This window comes from Muntiacus reevesi, chromosome 1 (genome assembly GCF_963930625.1).
Source record: "Muntiacus reevesi chromosome 1, mMunRee1.1, whole genome shotgun sequence".
Classification (NCBI taxonomy): domain Eukaryota; kingdom Metazoa; phylum Chordata; class Mammalia; order Artiodactyla; family Cervidae; genus Muntiacus; species Muntiacus reevesi.
In genome coordinates this window covers 55,712,645-55,735,407 of record NC_089249.1, presented here as the reverse complement: position 1 = coordinate 55,735,407, position 22,763 = coordinate 55,712,645, and positions in this window count along the sequence as shown.

The window sequence follows — 22,763 nt, the reverse complement described above, 5'->3', positions numbered from 1 at the left end:
CGCCCGGACCCCGCGCGCGCGCCCACCCCCGCCCCGCCCGGGGCGGCCGGATTGGGACCGAGACCGCGGGGAGGCCCGCGGATCCGCGAAGGTTAAGGGTCGAGGGCCGCACTGAGCCCTAGTCCTGCGGCGAGGGTGGAGGGGCCCGGGGATCGCGCGCTGAAGCCAGAACAAAGGTTGGAAAGAGCGGAGCCCTAGGGCGCGGCTCTCTCCGCCCCAGGCCCAGGTGTCGGGGTGTGGCCGGACCCAGCCGGCCGCGGCCGCCCGGGTCTCCCTCCTCCGCGGAAGCCCCCGGGGCGCTGGCGGTCGCGGGGTCTCGGGACCGCCTGCCCGCGCCGAGCCGCCCGCGGGCGCCTTTGTGTCCGGATCTGGGCGAAAGAAACCGCCACCGGTTTGCTCTCGAGTTCCCTTTTCAGATTCCTCCCACCCCCACCCCGCTCCCCGCCCGGGCCCCCGGAGGCCGCAGCCGAGGCTCCATCACTGAAAAGTAGACGCGGGCCCCGCCACCCCCACCCGGCCTCCGGAAGTGGGGCGGCCCCCGACCCCGGCCGGTCCCCACCCCGACCCACTCCAGGCAGGTGCGCAGCCCGGGGGCGCACAGCGAGGCGGCGCGGCTGGGCGGGGGGTGGGAGGGCTGGGCGGGGAGGCAGGCAGGGCCCGGGTGGGAGTGGGGGGGTCCCGGGGGTTGTGCCCGGGTATCTGCAGTCAAAGAAAGCCCGCAGAGCAGGAGGCGGGTGCTGCACTATTGGGGGCCGGGGGTCGCAGGTTTGGGGACGGGGTAGACAGGACGCGGCCCGAGCGGCCGGCAGCGCGGGCACACGAGTTGCGTGTGATCTCGGCAAGCCGCCTCTCTGGGCCTCGGCTTCCTGGTCTGTCTAATGGGAATGGCGCTTGTGCGCGCCACCTGCAGGGCTGGGCCGAGCGCCCCTCCGCTTCTGCAGGACAAACCCAGTCACACAGGTCTGGGCTCCTTCCTCCCCTTAAAACGGGCTTCCCTTGTGGCTCAGCTGGGAAAGAATCCGCCTGCAGTGCGGGAGACCTGGGTTCCATCCCTGGGTGGAGGAAGATTTCCTGGAGAAGAGAAAGGCTACCCACTTCTTGGCCTGAAGAATTCCATGGACTGTATAGTCCGTGGGGTCTCAGAGAGTCAGACACGATTGAGCGACTTTCATTTTCACTTCCTATTAAAACAGAGGACCAGAGGGTTGGATGGCATCACCGACTCAATGTGTTTGAGCAAACTTCAGGAGACGGTGAAGGACAGGGAAGCCTGGCTGCTGCGGTCCATGGGGTTTGCAGAGTCCGACACAGGACAACAACAGCCCATTAAATATTCTGAGGCTTCTGGCACCAGGCCTGTGCTGGGCGGAGGGTGCAGTGATAAAGGCAGCGGGCTGGGTCTGGAGAAGCCAATAAAGGAGATTTTCCCTCCGGCCAGGAGGTGGGCCCTTGGAGCTGCGGGAAGTCAGCCAGTCCAGGGCCCTGTCCTGCCCTGGGCCCTTCTGTGTGCCAGGCCTAGGCTCTCCAGGTAGTGCCAGCCACTTGGAGTACTTGCTTGCTCCTTGGCCTGTTTTTAGAAAGGCCACGTGACTTGAACACTGCTTCTAGATGATGGTAAGATACTCAGTGTAGGCTCTGAGAAGCCAGACCCTGACCCTTCAGTAGGCTGAAAGATCCTTTTCTCTTGCCACCTCTGCATTAGGAAGAGTTCTGAAGGAACCCCCTTTTCTCCTCAGCTTCCCTCCGTCCCGCAGTGCTTAGGGCCTCAGGCCATCCCTCAGTCAGTTCCGACAGAGTGCCTTAGCTGGTCTTGTCCAGGGCCTGTCCCCAGACTGTTCAGTAGGTGAATACTGAGTGAATGGAAGAAGTCTTTTGTTCTCATCACCCCCCACCCCTACCCCCATGCTCCATTTTTTTTTTTTTTTAGTTGCTAAGACTTGTCCAACTCTTTTGTGGCCCCATGGTCTGTAGCCTGACAGGCTCCTCTGTCCATAGGATTTTCCAGATAAGAATACTGGAGTGGGTTGCCGTTTCCTTCTCCAGAGGATCTTCCCAATCCAGGGATTGAACTTATGTGTCTTGCATCTCCTGCATTGGCAGGCAGGTTCTTTACCACTGGGCCACCAGGGAAGCCCCGAGTGCTCCCTACAGAGGCTTAATAAATAATCCCACCTACCATTTACTGAGTGTCGTAGAACCTGTGCCAGGTTCTATGCTAAGTGCTTAGTTCATGCTTTGCTATGAGGGGGCATGGGCGGGTCACTTGGGTAGTTCAGCCAAGCCAAAGCTGGATGCTGGCATGGGACGGGTTCTGGAGGCAATGGGCTGCTCCGCCTGTTCAGCTGGGCTGCACAGACTTGCACAACTCCATTGTCAGAGCGGCCTGGCATTCCCAGTGCAGGGACTGAAGTCAGTGCGGGGGCCTGTGCTGCCATTCTGGAAGCTTGCAGGACTGTCGGCTCAGCCAGGGTCCAGGTCCTACTGATTCTACCCCTCAGTGTCCCTCCCGTCTGCCTGGGTCTCACCATTAGTCCTCAGACCATCATCCAGAGCACCCTTCCCCTCTGATTGCCAGTTCTCCCTTTTTAACCCATCCCGACCCTCCATCTTCTGGAAAAAGCAAATTCCGTTCTTGCTTCTCTGGTGGCTCAGATGGTGAAGAATCTGCTTGCCAAGAAGGAGACCCGTGTTCAATACCTGGGTCCAGCAGATCCCCTGGTGGAGGAAAATGGCAACCCACTCCAGTGTTCTTGCCTGGAAAATCGCATGGACAGAGGATCCTGGTGAGCTACAGACCATGGGGTCAAAAAGAGTCAGACACGGCTGAGTGAATAACACACACAACCCCAGGGAGCAGGCCTTTTGCCACATTTTGGGGGGGAGTTTATGAGGCTCTGGGCCATATTTTTAGCCTATTCTCCAGCCACCCTGCTGCAGGCTTTCCGATGCAGCAGAACAAACCAGTTCTCACTTCCCTGCCTGGCTTCAGCTGGGCCTTCCACCTGGGCTCCCGCCATCCACACCTGCGTCTCCAGGCAGGGCCCAGTGGTCTGGATGCTGCTAGATCGAAGCTGCCTCTTGGCTCTTATGGTTCCTCTGCAAGGACTGTGAGCTCCTAGAGGGAGACAGGACTCCCTAGAGGGAGCTTAGACGTCACAGACTCCCTAATGTCCAGCACAGTGTCTGTATGTGTTTTGTGTGTGTGTGTGCAATTGCTCATTCATGTCTGACCCTTTAAGACCCATGGACTGTAGGCCGCTAGGCTCCTCTGTCCATGGGATTTCCCAGGCAAGAATACTGGAGTGGGTTGCCATTTCCTACTCTAGGGGGTCTTTCTGACCCAGGGATTGAACCTATGTGTCTTGCTTCTCCTGCACTGACTTTATCACTAGCGCCACCTGGGAAGCACAGCAGAGTGTGTGGAGTCAAATGAGTAATAGAATAAGTGAATGGGGGGACTTGCCTGGTGATCCAGTGGCTAAGACTCTGCTCTCCCAATGCAGGGGGTCCTGGGTTCAATCCCTGGTCAAGGAACTAGATCCCCCATGCTGCAATTAAAGATCTCTCATGCTATAACTAAGGCTTGGCACAGCCAAAAAAAAAAAGAATAAGTGAATGAAGGGGCTGCAGATGGGACCAGCCTGTCCCCATGGGCTCCAGTGTTTCTAAACATACCTCAGCAAATAAAATTAACGTGGTTACATTCCACCCAACAGAGAATACCAAGGTCAGGTCTAGGGTGGGAGCTGTGAATCTGGGAAGCCCTAGGCCTTGCCACAGGGCCCTGCTAAAGGCCCACGAGGAGGACTAGCATGCCCCTCCCCAACTTCAGGCCACCCAGTGGATGGTCCCTGAAAACTGTCCCTCATCCCACCCCAGCTCTGCTGTGTAGGAGGCCTCTGGGCTTCCTGTCGGATTTTTCTATAGAGGACAGGAGGGATGGAATTTAATATTAGCTAACATTTACCACCTGCCAGGGATATGTGAAAGGCTTTCCGTGTATATTTCATTTACTCCTCACATAGCCATCGTACAATCGGGGAAAGGAAAGCACCGAGACGTTCAGTAACTTGGGAGGATGTAGAGTGTCAGCGATGGGATTTGGTGGTAGGTTGTCTCGCCCCATGATGATTTTTAGGATTAACAGGTGGGCCTTTCTCTGCTCGCTTGCTGGCCCGTGGGAGCCATGGACTACCTGGTGATAAACTAGCCTTCTTTCCCTCTCAGTGCGGCTGAGAAGCAGCATCTGAGGGAGCCTGCAGATGCATGACCTTGTTAGCACGACAAGAGCCCCGTCACAGAATGGAGATGTTGCCAACAGACCATCAGCCTTACCAGTGTCGCCTAAGAAGTTCAGGCAGCACTCAAGTGGCCGCACCTCCTAGTGTTCCGGGGCAGTGAGTGGGGCCAGCACAGAGCGTGGGCTCAGGGGTGAGGGGCTCTATTACTGTGTCAGACTGAGGCAACTTACAAAACATAAAACATGCAGAACAGTGCCAGTTGTGGAACAATCGCTTTTCTACTCAAAAGACCTCAGTGGCTCCACATAATCTGCCATGATGTACCCCTTCGGGATGAGTAGGGTGTGGACTGGCGATAATGTTTTCTCACCATTAAAAACAAACATCTGTGGGATTTCCCTGGTGGTCCTGTGGTTGAGACTTCGCCTTCCAATACAGGGAGTGCAGGTTTGAACCCTGGTGGGGGAGCTGAGATCCCACGTGCCTCCCAGCCGCCACCCCCCAAAAAAAAACCCAGAACCCTAAAACAGAAGCAATAAAAAAGAAAAAAACAGAAGCAATATGTAACAAATTCAGTAAAGACTTTAAAAGTGATCCACGTCAAAAACAACAACAGCAAACAAACAAAAACCCCAAACATCTAGATTCTAGCTCTGTAAATCCTTTCCCACCTGGGCTTGTCCCCTCCCTCTCCTAACAACCCCTGCCCCCACCCCGCGGGCTTCCCATGTGGCGCTGGTGGTAAGGAATCCACCTGCCGATGCGGGAGACGCAGAGATGCAGGTTCGATCCCTGGGTCGAGAAGGATCTTCCTGGAGTAGGAAATGGCAACCTCTCCAATATTCCTGCCTGGAAAATTGCAGAGAAGCCTGGCGGGCAGTGATCCCATGGGGCTTCAGAGAGCCAGACAGGGCTGAGCCACTGAACACACCCACGTGCACCTAGCACAGACCTCCTTTAGTGTTCACCTTCACCACTGCAATGATTTCTCCCTTGTTCTCCCACTACAAGCATCTGTTTTCTCAACATGTATTTCTTAGCCAGAGGCTGTGCTTAGAGTTGGGGGCTCCACAAAGTAGACCTGCTCCTCTTCTCCTGGAGTTGGTGGTCCAGCAATGCAGGCAACACCAACCATTAGCCATTATCAAACCAGTCATGCTGAGGGTAAAGATGTGGGGAGCTCAGGTGTCCCCAGAATGCCCAGAAGAAAAAAGGGAAGCTAGGGGAGAAATGGGGTGATGGGCAGAGAGATGGGAGGGGAGGCTTGAGGGCTGGGCAGAGTGGGAGCCCCGAGGGTGTCATACGAGGGTGTCATATGACAATGTCATACCATTGTCATATGCTGCAATGGATGCGGGGCCCACTGAGGGCAACAGAGAGAGGCAACAACTTTGTCCAAGTTCTTTTTTTTTTTTTTTTGGTCACACCTCAAGGTATTCAGAATCTTAGGGACCAGGGATCGAATCTGTGCCCCCTGCAATGGAAGCGCTGATGCCTAAGCACTGGGTGGCCAGGGAAGTCCCAACCTTGTCCTAGTCCTAACCTGGCTACCCCACCATGGCTTACCAGGACAGACCTGATTCCAGATAACACCTTCCAACCTAGGTCTCCTTTGTAAAAAGGGAGGACTGGGTGAGATAGTCATACATGGGACTCAGCCATACATATACATGTATCCATTCTCCCCGAAACCTCCTCCCATCCAGGCTGGCATATAAGAGTGAATAGAGTTCCATGTGCTACATAATAGGTCCCACAGGTTGGTTACCTACCTATTTTGAATATAGCAGTGTGTACATGACCTTCCCAAACTCCCTAACTATTCCCTCCCCCTGGCAACCATAAGTTGGTTTTCTAAGTCTGTAAGGCCTCACCTTTTTTTTAAATCTGTAAAATGAGGATATAAAATAGTGCAACCTCACAAGCTAGGTGTGAGGATGAAATGAGTTTCTGCTCCTATGATGGGAACGATGCCTGTAACAAGGTAATCACTCAATAGGTGTTAGGCATTATTCCTAACACCTTAAAATTATGTTGAAAACCATTGGAAGTGTGTACTCCACAGTCGAAACAGTGGTTGGTGGCCCAGAACTTACCAAGGGATCTTCCTGACCCAGGGATCGAACCCGGGTCTCCTGCATTACAGGCAGATGGAAGCCCATAAACATGTAAACACACAAATATGAAATTATTAATTACAGTAAATGCAAAGCAAGAAAATGGACCTGAAGGACAAGTGTGGGAGCCAGTAAAATAAGGAGAGGGTGAAAGCTTTGGGGTCTCCTACCCAGGCCACGAGTATTCAGTACTCAGGAATTAGGGAAAGGGAGGGACTTCTGGTGGTCCAATGGTTAAGACTTCCCCTTCCAATGCAGAGGGCTCGGGGTTTGATCCCAGGTCGATTCCTGGGTCGGGAAGATCTGCTGGAGAAGGGATAGGCTACCCACTCCAGTATTCTGGCCTGGAGAATTCCATGGACTATACAGTCCATGGGATCGCAAAGAGCAGGACATGACTGAGCGACCTTCACTTTCACTTGAGGAGCTAAGATCCCTTGGCCAGGAAACCAAAACAGAAAACAGAAGCAGTATTGTAACAAATTCAATAAAGACTTTAAAAATGGTCCACATCAAAAAAAAAAAAATCTTAAAAAAATACAACAACAATAGGAATTAGGGAAAAAGAGACTTCATGCTGAAGGAAGAAAGGTTACTAAAAAGAAGTGAAGTAGACATTGTTGAGTAGAGTCGAGCCTTCTTCAGAAAGGAGTAGATGGACTCTTTCCCAAAATACAAGTTGGATGGTGTCATTTCTAGGCTTAAAATGCCCCCATGGTGCTCTGTCCTGGGGATAAAGACCAAATTCCATGTTTTCTAGCAAAATTGGGCCCCACATTCCACCTCAGTCTCTCTGATGTCTGGCTTTTGCTGCCTAGCTTTTCTCACCTGAGAATGGTCCAGGAATATTCTTGTGGACCAGACAGCTTGTCCTCAGGACCCACCTCCTCTCCCTTCCCACTCGTTCCAGTCTCCCTGGTGACAGCAGGAGCTGTTTTGTTTGCCACTCCCCCACCCCCCAGGACCCCGAGTGGCTCCACGACCTGCCATGTAGGTGACCCTGGACAGACACGTGCTGGGGTTCCCTATGCCAGCCATCTGGAGCATCCACAATGCCCCCTGAGTGACCTGCTCCCTCTCACCTGTTTCCTAAAAGACTCTTCCCGGCACGCTTCCATTCACCTCACTGATACCCGAACAACCTTTGGCTCTGTAGCTTAGAGGCTTCCTCTTCCGAGAAGCCCTCCCTGACCACTCCTCAGGGCTTCCACACTGTGTTGTATTTGTCCCCCCTCCTATTGCCTCACTGAAGTCAGTCCCTCTGCTCCTCCAGGCGCTTAGATTCAAGGGGAGGGAGACAGAAAATGAAAGAACAAATAGGAAAAAAATATATAGTGCAATGGGAGGAGGAGGGAGGCAGTGTGGGAAGAGAGGCGGCAGTTTGGGGTGGGCGGGTGGGGTCAGGGGAGTCCCGGGAGAAGACCTGCAGGAGGAGAGGGTCAAGCGACAGCTAGGGGAAGAGCAGGCCAGGTCAGTGCAGAGAGCCTGCCTCCGGGAGCTCAGCCAGTGCGAGTGGAACTGAACGAATGAGGGGCCGAGAGGAGAAAGCGGGGTGGGGCAAGGGGCCCCAAGAGGATGTAGACTCTGAGACCTTTGCAGGACCTTAGGCTTTTACTCTGGATGAGAAGGCAGACTAAAGAAACCAGCACTCACTAACCTGCCCTGGTCAGGCAGAGTCCTGGGGACAGAGAGAAAAACACCGCCCCCAGGGGCTCCCAGGGCAGTGCAGTGTCCCCAACCATCTCAGACCTGCATTGGAGGACAGCCCCTCTGACCAGCACACAAGGATGGACTGGAACACTTTACTTGACCTGTATGCTGTGTTCTGATGAAGGTCTATTAGATACAGATGATTAAGACACATTCCCGACCAATTTCTTCTTTTCTTTCTCTTTCTGAGCTTGCCTTGCTTTCTTCCAGAAACATTTGCTCAAAGCCTATTATACCAGCTACAGAACTGGATTATAACCCATGGAATAAAACATCCACAAATCCATACCGATGTACATAAGTGAATGAATAAATGAGTACATAAATGAGTAAACACGGGAGAGGAAAGAACAGCTCTCTCTTACAGAAGTGAATTCGCTCAGTCGTGTCCGACTCTTAGCGACCCCATGGACTCCAGCCTACCAGGCTCCTCCATCCATGGGATTTTCCAGGCAAGAATACTGGAGTGGGTTGCCATTTCCTTCTTCTTACACAGGATTCCAATTAATAAATGCAGGAGGAATGAGGGAAATAGGGGCTCACCATTAGAACACCATAGTAATAATCACGGCAGCCAGCATCCACTGATGGATGGAAAAATTAGTGGGAAAAGTTTAAGGAGGAAGCGCGTATTTGCATTGTCTAAAAGGTATTTATTAACTACAAAAAGAAAAATAATAACTGAACAGTGGAAAAATATGGCAGACACCATCTTAACCAAATGGTTAAGTTGCATATCTCAGGAAGAAGACATGTGAACATCAGGTATACCTAATGTAGTGAAAAGAGGGCCTCTTCTTCCGTTATGCTTCCCCAGAAGGCATAACCTCCCTCAAATGATGAAAAAACATGAGATAAACCCAAAGTGAAGGACGTTCTACAAAACGCTTGACCAGTACCCTTCAAAAGTGTCAAGATCACAATTCATGTGAGGAAAGACTGAAGGACCCTTATGGGTGAGGGGAGACTAAGATTACGTGATGAGTAGATTTAACATACCATCCAATGGGATCCTAGAAGTGGGGTGGGGGTGGGGGAACATTGGTGGAAAAATTGGTGAAATCTGAATAAAGTCTGCAGCTTAATTTTATTTAATAGTGTTGTCCCCATGTTATTTTCTTGATTTTGATCATTATACTGTGGTTATGTAAGATGTTAACTTGAGAGGAAGCTGGGCAAGAGGATATAGGGGAACTCTCGGTCCTATTTTTGCAACTTTTCTGTAAGTCTAAAATTATTTTAAAATAAAAAGTGAAAAGAGAAAAAAAAATTAAGAAACCAGTTATAACCCTAGGACCCAGCTTATGGTCTCTAAACACAATTGCCCTCAAAAGGAACCAGATCTCCTTAGAGAATGGTTGGTTCTAGATCTGAACCCCAGAGGATTCTGGAAGATCTGGAAACACCAGCTAGCAAAGAGGCTATCAAGACTTCCAGGGTGTGGGACTTCTCTGGTGGCCCAGGGGTTTGATCCCACATGCGGCATGGCCAAAAAGTCAAAACAAACAAAAACGTACACACATGGGCTTCTCTCATGGCTCAGTGGTCAAGAATTCATCTGCCAATGCAGGAGACACAGGTTTGATCCCTGATCTGAGAAGATCCACATGCCTCGGAGTAGTTAAGCCCGTGTGCCACATATACTGAGCCTGTGTTCTGGAGTCCAGGAGCCACCAGGACCGGCAACTACTGAGTCTATGCTCTAGAGTCCAGGAGCCACAATTACTGCGCCCACGTGCTGCAACTGCTGAAGCCCGTGCACCCTGGAGCCTGCGCTCCGCAGTGAGAGAAGCCCCTGCTTCTAGTTCTCCGCAACGAGAAGCCTGTACACTGCAACTAGATGTAGCCCCCGACCGCCACAACTAGAGAATAGCTCTCACAGCAACGAAGACTCAGCGCAGACAAAAGTAAATATATAAATAAAAATTTAAAAACATATATTTAAAAAACCCATATATATGTATAGGTTTTGGCTAAAAAATAAAAAGACAAAGGACTCAGGAGCTGAGTTGAGGTTTCCATAGGCCTTTGGTGGATGCTGGTGAACAAACTCATTATTTTGAAGACTGGAATAAAGGGTGAGATTGAAGTGTTTTTCATGCCCTTCCTTTAAGACCTATACCTCAGATGAATCAGACAGGTGGTTAAGAGGAAGTTTCTCTTCACAGAGGTATTCTGGAATTGATCATTCCAGAGAATGATGAATTAGATGATTTTCGTCTTGCAACTTATCATGAATTTAGGGACCTCAACATTGAACAACAAGGCTGCTCATGTCACACCAAGGAAGACAGCCAGACATTTTTTGCCTCCTAGTGAAATCACACAACACCTCTTCTGAGTTAGTCTTGTCAAAAAAACTCTCATTTGAATCGAATCAGGCTTTAGGTGAAACTATCCCTTTACGAGAAATACAAAGAACCGATAAATTTGTTAAATTAGACCGCAGGGATGCAATCAGCAAACTGTCAGCTATTTTAGGATAAATAATGTGTTTGTGAAGAACATAAAAAGAGATGAAGGGGGACACTGTAGATAAAAGATACCTAAACAATTTATCAGCTAATTACATAAAGCGGTTATGATTTTTATTCTGATTTTCTTGAAAGCAACGGTAAATTGGAAACACCTATGCATATGTGACACTATTGGAAATCTGAACACAGACTGGCCACTTGACAATATTAAGGAATAATTGTATATCTTCTTAGATGTAATGGTATAGTGGTTGCCATATATATGTGCATATATTTGGGGGCATCCTAGGCCGCTCAGCGGTAAAGAATCCACCTTCGATGCTGGAGACGCAGGAGATGTGAGTTCGATTCCTGGGTCAGGAAGATCCCCTGAAGGAGGGCATGGCAACCCACTCAGTGTTCTTACCTGGATAATCCAATGGACAGAGGAGCCTGGTGGGCTACAGTCCATAGAGTCACAAAGAGTCAGACATGACTGAGCTACTAACACACACACATATATATTTAAAGGTCTTCTTTTGAGAGATACACACTGAACTATTTGGAGAAGAGATAATATGATCTGTAGGATTTACTGCCATGGAATACATCACAGGGGTTGGGTGGAGCATGGTCAGGCATGGGTGGTTGTTTATCGGGCTGACAACGGTTCACTAAAGCCTCTGACTGTGTGAATCACAACAAACTGTGGAAAATTCTTAAAGATGGGAATACCAGACCACCTTACCTGCCTCCTGAGAAACCTGTATTCAGGTCAAGAAGCCACAGTTAAAACCAGACATGGAGCAAAAGGACTGGTTCCAAATTGGGAAAGGAATGTGTCAAAGCTGTAAATTGTCACCCTGTTTATTTAACTTAAATGCAGAGTACATTATGAGAAACACAGGGCTGGATGAAGCACAAGCTGGAATCAAGATTACCGGGAGAAATATCAATAACCTCAGATATACAGATGACACCACCCTTATGGCAGAAAGTGAAGAACTAAAGAGCCTCTTAATAAAAGTGAAAGAGGAGAGTGAGAAAGTTGGTTTAAAACTCAACATTCAGAAAACTAAGATCGTGGCATCCGGTCCTATCACTTCACGGCAAATAGATGGGGAAACAGTGGAAACAGTGACAGATTTTATTTTGGGGAGGCTCCAAAATCACTGCAGATGGTGATTGCAACCATGAAATTAAAAGACACTTGCTCCTTGGAAGAAAAGTTATGACAGACCTGGTGAAGGTTTAGTCGCTAAGTAGTGTCTGACTCTTGTGATCCCATGGACTATAGCCTGCCAGGCTCCTCTGGCTATGGGATTTTCCAGGCAAGAATACTGGGTGGGTTTGCCATCTCCTTCTCCAGGGGATCTTCCTGACCTGGGGATTGAACCTGGGTCTCCTGCACTGCGAGCAGACTCTTTACCGACCGAGATACCAGGGAATTTCCATGACAAACCTAGACAGCATGTTAAAAAGCAGAGACATCACTTTGCTGACAAAGGTCGATATAGTCAAAGCTATAGTTTTTCCAGTAGTCATGTACGGATGTGAGAGTTGGACCGTAAAGAAGGCTGAACACCAAGAACTGATGCTTTAGAGCTGTGGTGTTGAAGAAGATTCTTGAGAGTCCCTTATACTGCAAGGAGATCAAACCAGTCAATCCTAAAGGAAATCAATCCTGAATATTCATTGGAAGGACTGATGCTGAAGCTGAAGTCACCTGATGTGAAGAGTCTATTCATTAGAAAGGGCCCTGATGCTAGGAAGGATTGAAGGCAGGAGAAGAAGGCGATGACAGAGAACAAGAGGGTTGGATGGCATCACTGACTCAATGGACATGAGTTTGAGCAAGCTCTGGGAGACGGTGAAGGACAGGGATGCCCAGCTTGCTGCAGTCCATGGGTCTCAAAGAGTTGGACACGACTGAGTGACTGAGCAATAACAACGGTTCATTATCCTATTCTATTTTTCAGCATATTTCCATAATATTCCAGCATAATAAAGTCTTTTAAAAACACTTGTAATCTACAACCTAGACATAACAACTATTAACATTTTGTAGTCTACCAATGTCAGTTTAAAAAATATGTGTGTATGTACCTGCGTATTTTATAAAATTTGGATCATACGACATACAATCCTATTTGTCCATTTCTATAACACACAGTTGTACCAGTAAATACCCTACCCGTGGATAATTTTTAAGTCTTTTTCACCCTGGGTGCTGCAGAGTCAAGCCTGATTTCCCACCTCCAAGGCAGCCTGTGATCTAGGGGAGTATGCAAACACACCCCTGTGACTCAGTTTGCCTCTCTCTATAATGGGAGCACCCTTTCCACCTCCCAGCTGTAGTTTCAAGGACAGAATATTCACTCTGCTGCCCAGGCCTCCCTTGCAAGGGAGACCTGGACTTGATTCCAGGCAGGGAACAACTGCTAAGGTCCATCCCAGGGGCCTCCAGACCTCTGAAGGACAGTGTCCCCTGCATTTGGGCACTTAAGTTCTATTCCTAAGCTCCACTTCAGAGCCTTTCTTTCTGTCCTTCGCCTATTTCTCTGGGCAGTGTCCCTGCCTTCCAGGCTGCATCAGGAACTCCTCGGGGGCCCCAGAGCCGCCCCGCCCCTGCCTGTGGCTGCAGTGTGGTTAGCAGTCGCCTTTCTAGCTTCCCCCAGGACCCCTCAGGCCCCCCAGTGCCTGGCAGAGGGTCCCGCCCAGAGGAAGCTCTCATAAATGTGTGTTGGCTAAACAGGAAAGAATAGCCATGGGGCATGCAGGACCCAGAGTGCATGTGTGTGCGTGTGTGTTTAATCAAACCCCAAACCCCAAAACCAACTCCTCAGCGAGGCTTTACAACATGAAGTGCCAGGCAATTGAGGATCAGTGGGCAGAACTGTCGTGTTCTCCCCTCCCCGCGCACCCCCGCCCCCTGCTTTCCTTGGGAGGCTCAGGAAGAAGGATAAAGGGGGTGAACCGCAGGGGGGCAGCCAGGAGGAGGCAGGCATGCGGGTTCTGGGTGGGAGGAAGCAGCGGGAGCAAGAGGAAGGGCCCCTTTGGGCCACACTGTGCTCAGTGGGACTCTAGGCTTGAGAAAGCGGGGAGGAAGCCCTGGGAGGGAGTCTAGGGCTGTCATCTCCCCGTGTGGCAATCGTGATTGCCCCAGAGCCAGCACTCCCCCTCGCCCACACTTCCTCCCTGTCTTCCCACCCCTCGGCCCATCGGCCCATCGGCCCTGCCTGGGCCCGCACCCACGCCCACGGCCCTCCTCCTGGCTTGTTTACCTGGGGAGGTGCAGTGGGGTGTGCTCCTTCAGGCCTCACTCAGCCTGACCGCCAGGGCTACGGTGTGGGGAGCTGTTTTGTTCCTGCTGTAAAGGGGGGACAATCAGTTCAGATGGTCTCCCCTTTAGTAGAGCTCATGAGTGGCTATGGCTAGGGAGACAGAGCCCCCTTGATCAGTTTACAAAACACAGGGGACAGGTTGCCCAGAACTTAGGACCTGAGCTCCTCCCCCAGGATCCAGACCCATCTCTGTGAGGGTCCCCAGTCTGTAGTAAAGGGCCTGGCATTTCAGGAGAGGAGGAGAGCAAGAGGCTTGGGAAATATTTGTTGAACGAATGAGTGAGTGAACCATGTTAAATACACTGCAGTGACCACAGGGCAAAGTAGAAAAGAGTAAGAATTCCAGAGTCAAGCAGTCAGATCTGGGTTCCAATCTGTTCTCTGCCAAGTGCTAAATAGTTGCTTGGGGTAGATTGCCTAAAAAGTTCTGAGCCCCAGGTTCCTCTAAAATGAAAGAAAAAAATTATACTTTGTTTATGATTTTTTTTTTTAAAGACGACACCTTCTTCTTCTTTTTTAAAAATCTTGTCTGTGCTGGGTCTTTGTTGCTGCGGAGGCTTTCTCTAGTTGCCGAGAGTGAGGGCTACTCTCTAGTTGTGGTGCTCCGGAGCACAGGCTCCAGGGCATGTGGGCTTCTGAAGTTGCAGCTCCTGGCTTCAAGAGCACAGGCTCAATATTTGTGGCACACAGACTTCGTTGTTCTGTGGCATGTGGGATATTCCCAGAGCAGGGATCGAACCCAAGTCTCCTGCATTGGCAGGAGGACTTCACCACTGAGCCACCAGGCAAGCCCCTGTTTACGAAATTTGTGTGGCATCTTTGTAGAGGATGTGGCATGTAATAGGCTTAATAAATGGTCACTATTGTTGTTAGCATTGTTTACTAATTCAGCAAATATGCATCAAGCACCCACTCTGTTGCAGAGGGCGCAGGTTCAATCCCTGGTCAGGGAAGTTCCCCTCGGTATGGCCCCAAAAAAGGAAAAAGTTTATCATGAAAAATAATAAACGGAAACCCATTAAAAGAAAAAGAAAAAAGGTGACATTTTTGCAAAGACTGGAGGTGAGGGAGACATACGTGCTAGTATCTTGAGGAGGAATGTTTGCACAGAAGGAACATGCCTGTGCAAAGCTCCCCAGGTGAAATGTGCCTGGCGGGGCTGGGGGTGGGTCGGGGAAACTGAGCAGAGATGATGTCACAGGTCAGGCTGCCAGATCCCATGGGGCAGTGCTGGTCATGGTGAACTTGGCTTTTACTCCAGGTGGAGAGGAATCACTGCAAGGTTTTGAGCAAAAGAACGACATGATCTGACTTACATTTTAGAAGGAGGTGCAGAGTGAGGCTGGGAGAACCGGTGCAGAGGTCCCGGTAGGGCAGTGGTGGCGGTGAGAAATCATTAGATTCTGGGTATATTTTGAACCTGGCGCCAGCTTGGTTTCCTGAGGGCTCCGATCTGGAGTGTGTGTGTGAGAGAGAGGAGATGATGGCGATGCTGAGCCTGAACTAACAGAAGGAATCAGTTGCCACCAACTGCGATGGTTGAGGCTGCAAGTGAACCAGGTTTTGGGGAGGAGATCCACTTCAAAGTGGATGCATTAAGATCTTGATGTCAGACATGTGCATGAAGATACCTAATAGGATGTTGATGTAAAACAGAGTTGTTAGCACTGGTGGTGGTGGTTTAGTCACTAAGTCGTGTATTTCGATCCCATGAACTGTAGCCTACCAGGCTCCTCTGTCCCTGGGATTCTCCAGGCAAGAATACTGGAGTGGGTTGCCATTTCCTTCTCCAGGGGAAACTTCCTGGCCCAGGAATCCAACCCGATGTCACTGGGTCTCCTGCATTGCAGGCATTTTCTTTACTGACTGAGCTATGAGGAAGCACTACTATGAATGTTTTCCTTCCCTTTTACACCCAATCCTCACACTAGCCAGTGAGGAAGGCAGGCCAAGGATGATTGCCGCAGCTTGGCAGAATGGAACCTCTACAGAGTATATACCTGAAAGAATTGTAAAGAAGTATTCAAGCAAATGCATGAATTGTCATAGCAGCACTATTCATAATGGTCCAACGGTGTCCATCAGTAAAATGTGGGAGGCCCGTACAGTGGGATTGTTATTCAGCCATGAAAAGGGGTGACGGACCAATACATGCTACAAGATGGATAAACCTCAAAAACGTTATATTCAGGGAAAGAAGTCAGTCACAAAAGACTACGTGTTATCATTCTATTGATATGAAATAGCCAGAATAGTTAAATCTATAGAGACAGAAGGCAGACGAGCGGTTGCCAGAGGTTGGGGAAAGGCGGAAATAGGGAGTGATTACTTAATGGACACAGGGTCTCCTTTGGAAGTGATGAAGGTGTTTTGGAACTGGTAGGGGTGAGAGCTGCACAACACTGAAAACGGACTAAACGTCACTGGGTTTTACACTTTAAAATGGTTCAAATCACGTTTTGTGCATTTTAATCTCAATTAGAAAACAATCCTTCTATGAGGAACCTAATGCCAGGCTTGTGGTACCCAGCGCCCTGCGGTGACTCCCGGGGGCCAGCCTCCTTGGAGCCCGGGAAGGACTCACCGGTTCTCCACACCCCTTCTGGGCAGAGGAGCCCAGCGAGATAAAGGGATGTCTCCCCTACGAGGTCAGCTCAGGGCTACTGGATCTCCCAAATTCTAGACCAGGGAATCTAGTCTGACCAGCACGGAAGTCGCATCTGAAATCAGCCCGGCCCTGGAAAGCCTGTGGCTGGCGGGGGTTGCTGGCGTCCCCGGGAACCTGTACTTCCGGGTCTGTTCCGGTTGGGAAGGAAGGAGCGCCCGCAGCCAATCAGGCTCCGCAGAGCGGCTGTATTTAACCCTTCAGGGTCCAGGCTCCCGGGACGGAAGGGACTTTTACGGATCGTCTCTGAGGAAATGGAAGCTCCAGAAAGATAAATGCCTTCTCCCAAGTCACGCCGCCTGTAAATGGCTGAGTCGGGACGGGGAGGAAGGGAACCAACGTGGATACGGCGCCTACTCCGCGTCCAAGAACCTCGCAGAGGTCGTCTTCGCTCCATCTGCCGAGGAGATTCAGGGAGGTTTAGGCACCACGCCGACATCACACAGCGATGAAGAGGCAGGGCTGGCAGTTGGATGTAGGTCTAGCTGACTCTTATAATCTATAATTCTTTTCTTTTAAAAAAATATTTATTTTTACTTATTTGCCTGCAATGGATCTTAGTTGCGATCCGCCGAATCAATGGGGGCATGTGATTTTTTTCCTTTTTTTTTTTAGTTGTGGCATGTGAGAACTAGTTGCTTGACCAGGGATTGAAGTCGGGCCCGCTGCACTGGGAGTGCCCACTCTTAGCCACTGGACTACCAGGGAATTCCCATAATCTGTAATTCTTGCTAGCCCTTTGTCTGGTTCACACGTGTCTCCCAACATCGAGGGAATGAATGAAGGAACCAAGCTCTTTACAGTCTCCCACACCTCCATCCAGATTCACCCTGATCAAAGTTAACAGACCCTTGGGGCGATTACACGGTTGCCGTGGTAACCTAACTTTTAGAAGTAACTGCTACAGGCAGTCCAGGACAAAACCAGTGAACCCGTCTCTCCCTGCACTAGTTACAGCTTTTCTGTCCAAGCCGACAAAGGTTAACACAAAGTAGCAAAGAGGAGAGAGTCCCTGGCATACCTTTATTGCTCTTGACCGTCCTTGTTGACCAAGGACCCTATGTGTGTCCCACCACCGCCACCTTCACTACAGACCCATAGTTTAAAAAAGATGGTATCTACCGAGGACACTTGCTCCTAAGTGGTAACTAAATTGTAGCCTCATTCTTTATCCATCAACAATTACAGAACTACCATCAGAGCTTCCGGAGATAACCATCCCCTCACAAGCTTTGATAGTATTTAGCCCCAAATCAGAAGCTTGGCAGTTTTGTTAAGTGCTGCATGCCTGTAGGGTTTGGACTTTCTGAAATATAGGAAATAGCTTCTTGAGGCCATTCTAAACAAAATCAGAAGTGAAACTGAGGGAATAATCACAGCTACAAAGAACCTTAAAAGAATTGTGATGATTATGCAACTAAATGAGAAAGCCTGAACTAAATGGGTGGTTTTCTAGGAAATCATAAATTACAAAAATCAGTCCTTAAAGACCATTAAATTGTAAACAGACCAAATAGTACATAAGAAAATGAAAATGTTTATTAAAGAGCTATTCTCCCACACATAAAGGGGAAAAAAAGTACTGAGTCCAAACAAGACTTCAGGTGAATTCAACCAAAACTTTATAGAGTGATGAGTAAAAATGCCATTCAAATGGTTCACAGCCCTAGAGATGATAATAATAAAGCAGCTACATTTGTAGAGTCCAAATGGCAGACACAGTTCTGAGTCTGTTCAGACTGTGTTCATTTAATTCTCACAATAAAGGACTATTCCTCTCTAAAGATAAATTATTGTTCTCACTCTAGAGGTGAAAAAACACACGCAAAAGGAGTCAATAAGTAGTTCAGGGTGACACAACTAGTAAGTGGCAGATCCTAATTTGGACCCAGTTGAGTTTAGTTCCAGAATTCACTCTGAACCACTATGCCAGGTCAACTCTTCCAAATTACTTTTATGAATATTACATATCAGTAACCAAATCTGTTAATAATGACACAAGACAGCAACACCACAGATTATCTCATTTATGAATACAACAGCAAAAACTGTAAACCCAATACTAGCAAATATAATCCAGCAGCACATACAAAAATTATATACAACAACTGAATAGGTCGTACCAGGAATAAAAGACAGTTCAACATTAGGAATACTATTGATATTATTCACCATATTAACAAATCATTGGAGAAAAATTATTATTTGATTATTTCAGAGATGTTGAAACGATATTTGAAAAAGTTCAAAAATCTATGTTTGATTTTTAAGAAAAAAAAATTCCTTAACAAGAGGATGGGAAAAATGCATCCTTAAAGTACAATTTTGCCCCACCACCGCCTCCCTCAACATGCACACACATACAAATACATATGTATATGAAGTGAAGTGAAGTCGCTCAGTCGTGTCTGATTCTTTGCGACCCCATGGACTGTAGCCTACCAGAATCCTCAGTTCCATGGGATTTTCCAGGCAAGAATACTGGAGTGGTTTGCCATTTCCTTCTCCAGGGGATCTTCCCGACCCAGGGATCAAACCTGGGTCTCCCACATTGTAGGCAGACGCTTTACCATCTGAGCTACCAGGGAAGCAGCCAAAAAGCCTAAAAGCCTAAAAGACTTCTCATTAAAGTCAGGGCAAAACTAGTATATCCACTACCATCACTTTTATTCAGAGTAAGTTCCAGAGGCACTTACCAACGTAATTAAATAAACAGTTATAAAGATTGAAAAAGTGATATAATTATTATTTACAGGTGAAATGACACAATTATATTTTAGAAAGCCTAAAAATTCAACTAGAAAATTGTAGCACACAATTCAGTAATACATGTCCCTATAAATTTCATATACAAAAATCAATAGCCTTACTAGATATAAAAAGATTGGTTTGAAGATATAGTGGAAGACTTTTTTTTTTTTTTTTTTGGCCAGTTCCTAGTTCCCTGACAAGGGATCAGACCCATCCCCCTTGCAGTGAAAGCACGGAGTCTTCACCACTAGACCACCACGGAAGTCCCAGAGGACTTACATTTTGACCCAGCAATTCCAGCTCTGGGAATTTAGCTTACCAACATACTTGTGTATACATTCATTCATTTATTCTGCAGTTACTACTGAATGCTTACTTATTCCATATCAGATACCTTTCTGAGTGCCAAGAATGCAAATAAACAAGGAAATGGACAAAAACAAAACAAATTATAACAAAAACCTTTTAAATCTAGTGGTAGGAAACAGATAATAAGCATGATTTTAAAAATAAATGATACAATGTGTTAGAAGAAGATTACTGTCAGGATAGGGAAATTGGGTGTACTAGGTGGTCAGGATGGGCCTCCTGGATAAGGAGGTGAGGGGCTGAGCCATGTGAATATGGGCACTGGGGGGGGGGGGGGCATGCACAAAGTCCCTAGGGTGGGATTATGCCTGATGAGTGCACATGAGTCATGTGTGCAATAGCAAAAGAGTCAAAGAATAAATATTCATCTGTAGGGAACCAGTTTAAACAAAGATGCATCTACCAATGATACTGTGTAGCTATACAAAAAACTAAAGAAACTCTCTGTGATGTGAAGTGGGAAGCTCTCCAGGATATACTGTTTAGTGGAAAAAAGCAAGGAGCAGAATAGATTCTAAATCATGCTGGCTTTGTGTATCCAAAGGAGGTAAATCAGTGTTAGAAAGATGTCACTTTTTTTTCTCAACTAATTTATAAATGTAATATGGGCTCTCCCCAAAGAAAAAGAAAACTAGTTTTTAAGTGCTAAGAAAATTCTTAAAAAGGAGAGGAAGGAGGGGAACTAGCCCAACTGGATAGTAAAACATATTATAAAGCTATGGTAATTAAAATACTTTTGTATGGAAACATGAGTAGAGATCAATAGAGTAAAATATCCTGAAACAGACTTAAATACACGTAGGAAATCATAGGTTATGTAAGTTTTCCTGGGAGTATGAGTAGCCATTTGGAAACACATACGTTTGTATCCTTCCTGTACTACTCATACTAAAATAAGCTGCAAATGGCTCAAAGATATAAATCTAAACTATGAAACCATAAAAGTAGCAGATTAAAAAAAATTTATAATTTTGCAGTGGGATGGGCTTACTTAAGCATGACACAAAACTCAGAAGTTATCAACTCTGACCACAATAAAGTTTCAAAATTTTCCATGGAAAAAAATAAGAAAATCAGAAGACAAACTAAGCAATAACTTATGCAGCACATGTAACAGACAAATTTCTGTAACATAAAGACAACTCATATATCAAAATACAAAAGCTAAGATCCTGTAGAAAAATAGTCCCAGGATATGAACAAAGAGTTCACAGAAATGGAAATTAACATGGCTCTTAAATACACTAAAAAGATACTTGTGTGCTCAGTTGCTTCAGACATGTCTGACTTTTCATAACTCCATGGACTTTGTCCATGTTCTTTGTCCATGGGATTTTTCCTGGCAAGAATACTGGAGTGGGTTGCCATGCCCTCCTCCAGGGGATCTTCCCGATCCAGGGATTGAACCCACATCTCCCTCATCTCCTGCGTATTAGGCAGATCTTTTTTTTTTTTTTTTAAATCACTGAGCCACCTGGTAAGTCCAAGAAGATGCTTAGACTCATTTAAAACAACAGCGATATGCCAGCAAAGATAAGTGGTTAAGAATCTGCCTTGCAGTGCAGAGGACGCTGGTTTGATCGCTGGTCTGGTAAGGTCCCACATGCCGAGGGACAACTAAACCCATGTGCCACGGCTGCTGAACCCTCTCTGTAGAGCCTGCGAGCCACGACTACTGCAGCCTGTGCACCCTAGCGTCTGTGCTCAGCAACAGAGAAGCCCCCACGATGAGAGGCCCGCGCACTGCAGCTAGAGAGGAGCCCCTGCTCGCCACAACTAGAGAAAGCCTGTGCGCAGCAACGAAGACCCAGAGCCACCTAAAAGAGAAATAAATTCTTCTTTAAAAAAATACAGTGGTTTGATAACATATGGCTCATCATCTATTTTCATTGAATAGTGCTGATCTTGATTGAAACCAGTCCCCCTGTCAGCAGTTAAATCGCTGAGCTACAGGGCCTGGAGGACTCGTCCTTCTGAATCCACCAGGACCATTGCAGGAGCTGCCCAGCCTCAGCCCTCTGAGGCCCAGGCAAGGATGCTCATCCCGCCAGGCCTGTTATCCTCAGTCACTGTCCCAGATATCAGCTGTTTCGGCCATCTCCTTTCTACACACCACTCTGTAATTCCCCCCTTGTTTTAACAGCCCTCTGCTCTCCACCTTCAGAAACTGTTTTCCTTTTCTCTTTGGAAAGCTGATTCTTGGTCCAAAAAACCACCTAGGGACTTTCCTGGTGGTCCAATGGTTAAAGCTCCGTGCTTCCAATGCAGGGAGCATAGGTTCAACCCCCTGTCAGGGAACCAAGATCCCATATGCCTCAGGTGTGGCCAAAAAGTTAAAAAAAAAAAGTAGAAACAACCTGAAAGTCCATCAAGGCATGAATGTATGAACAACATGTGGTCTATTCATATAATGGAATATTATTCAGCTGTAAGAACTAAGTACCAACACATGCTACAACATAAACCCTGAAAACATACTGAGTGAAAGAAGGCAGACACAAAAGGCCACTATGACTCCATTCATGTGAAATGTTCAGATTAGGTAAGTCTATAGAGACTGAAAATAGATAAGTGGTCGCTGGGAGAGAAGGGAAGATGGGGAGTGATTGCTAGTGGGTACGGGCCTTCTCTTGGAGATGATGAAAATGTTCCAGAATTAGTTAATGATGAAGACTATACACCTTTACAAATGTACTAAAAATCCACTTGATTGTACATATTAAAATGTGAATTTTATAGTATGGGAATTATATCTCAGAAGCAAACAAAGAGAAAGAGGCCAACAATCTGGATCATTATGACAAACCTGATGTTTTTCATACTGACTTAAATTTTTTTTTTTTTTTTTTTGACCACACCACGCATCATGTGAGAACTTAGTTCCCTGACCACAGATTGAACCCTGGCTCCAGTAGTGAAAGCGCCCAGTCCTAACCACTGGATCACCAGGGTATTCCCTTACTAACTTAATTTTTGAGCAAGCAAAGCAAAGTAGGATTTGGCCTGTAGGCCACCAGTTTGGGACCTTGAAACAGAAATCATGCTCTCCTCTGAGGTCACCCCTTCCCAGGACCCCTCCCTCACTCAGGCGTTCCCCTTCCTTTTCTTGC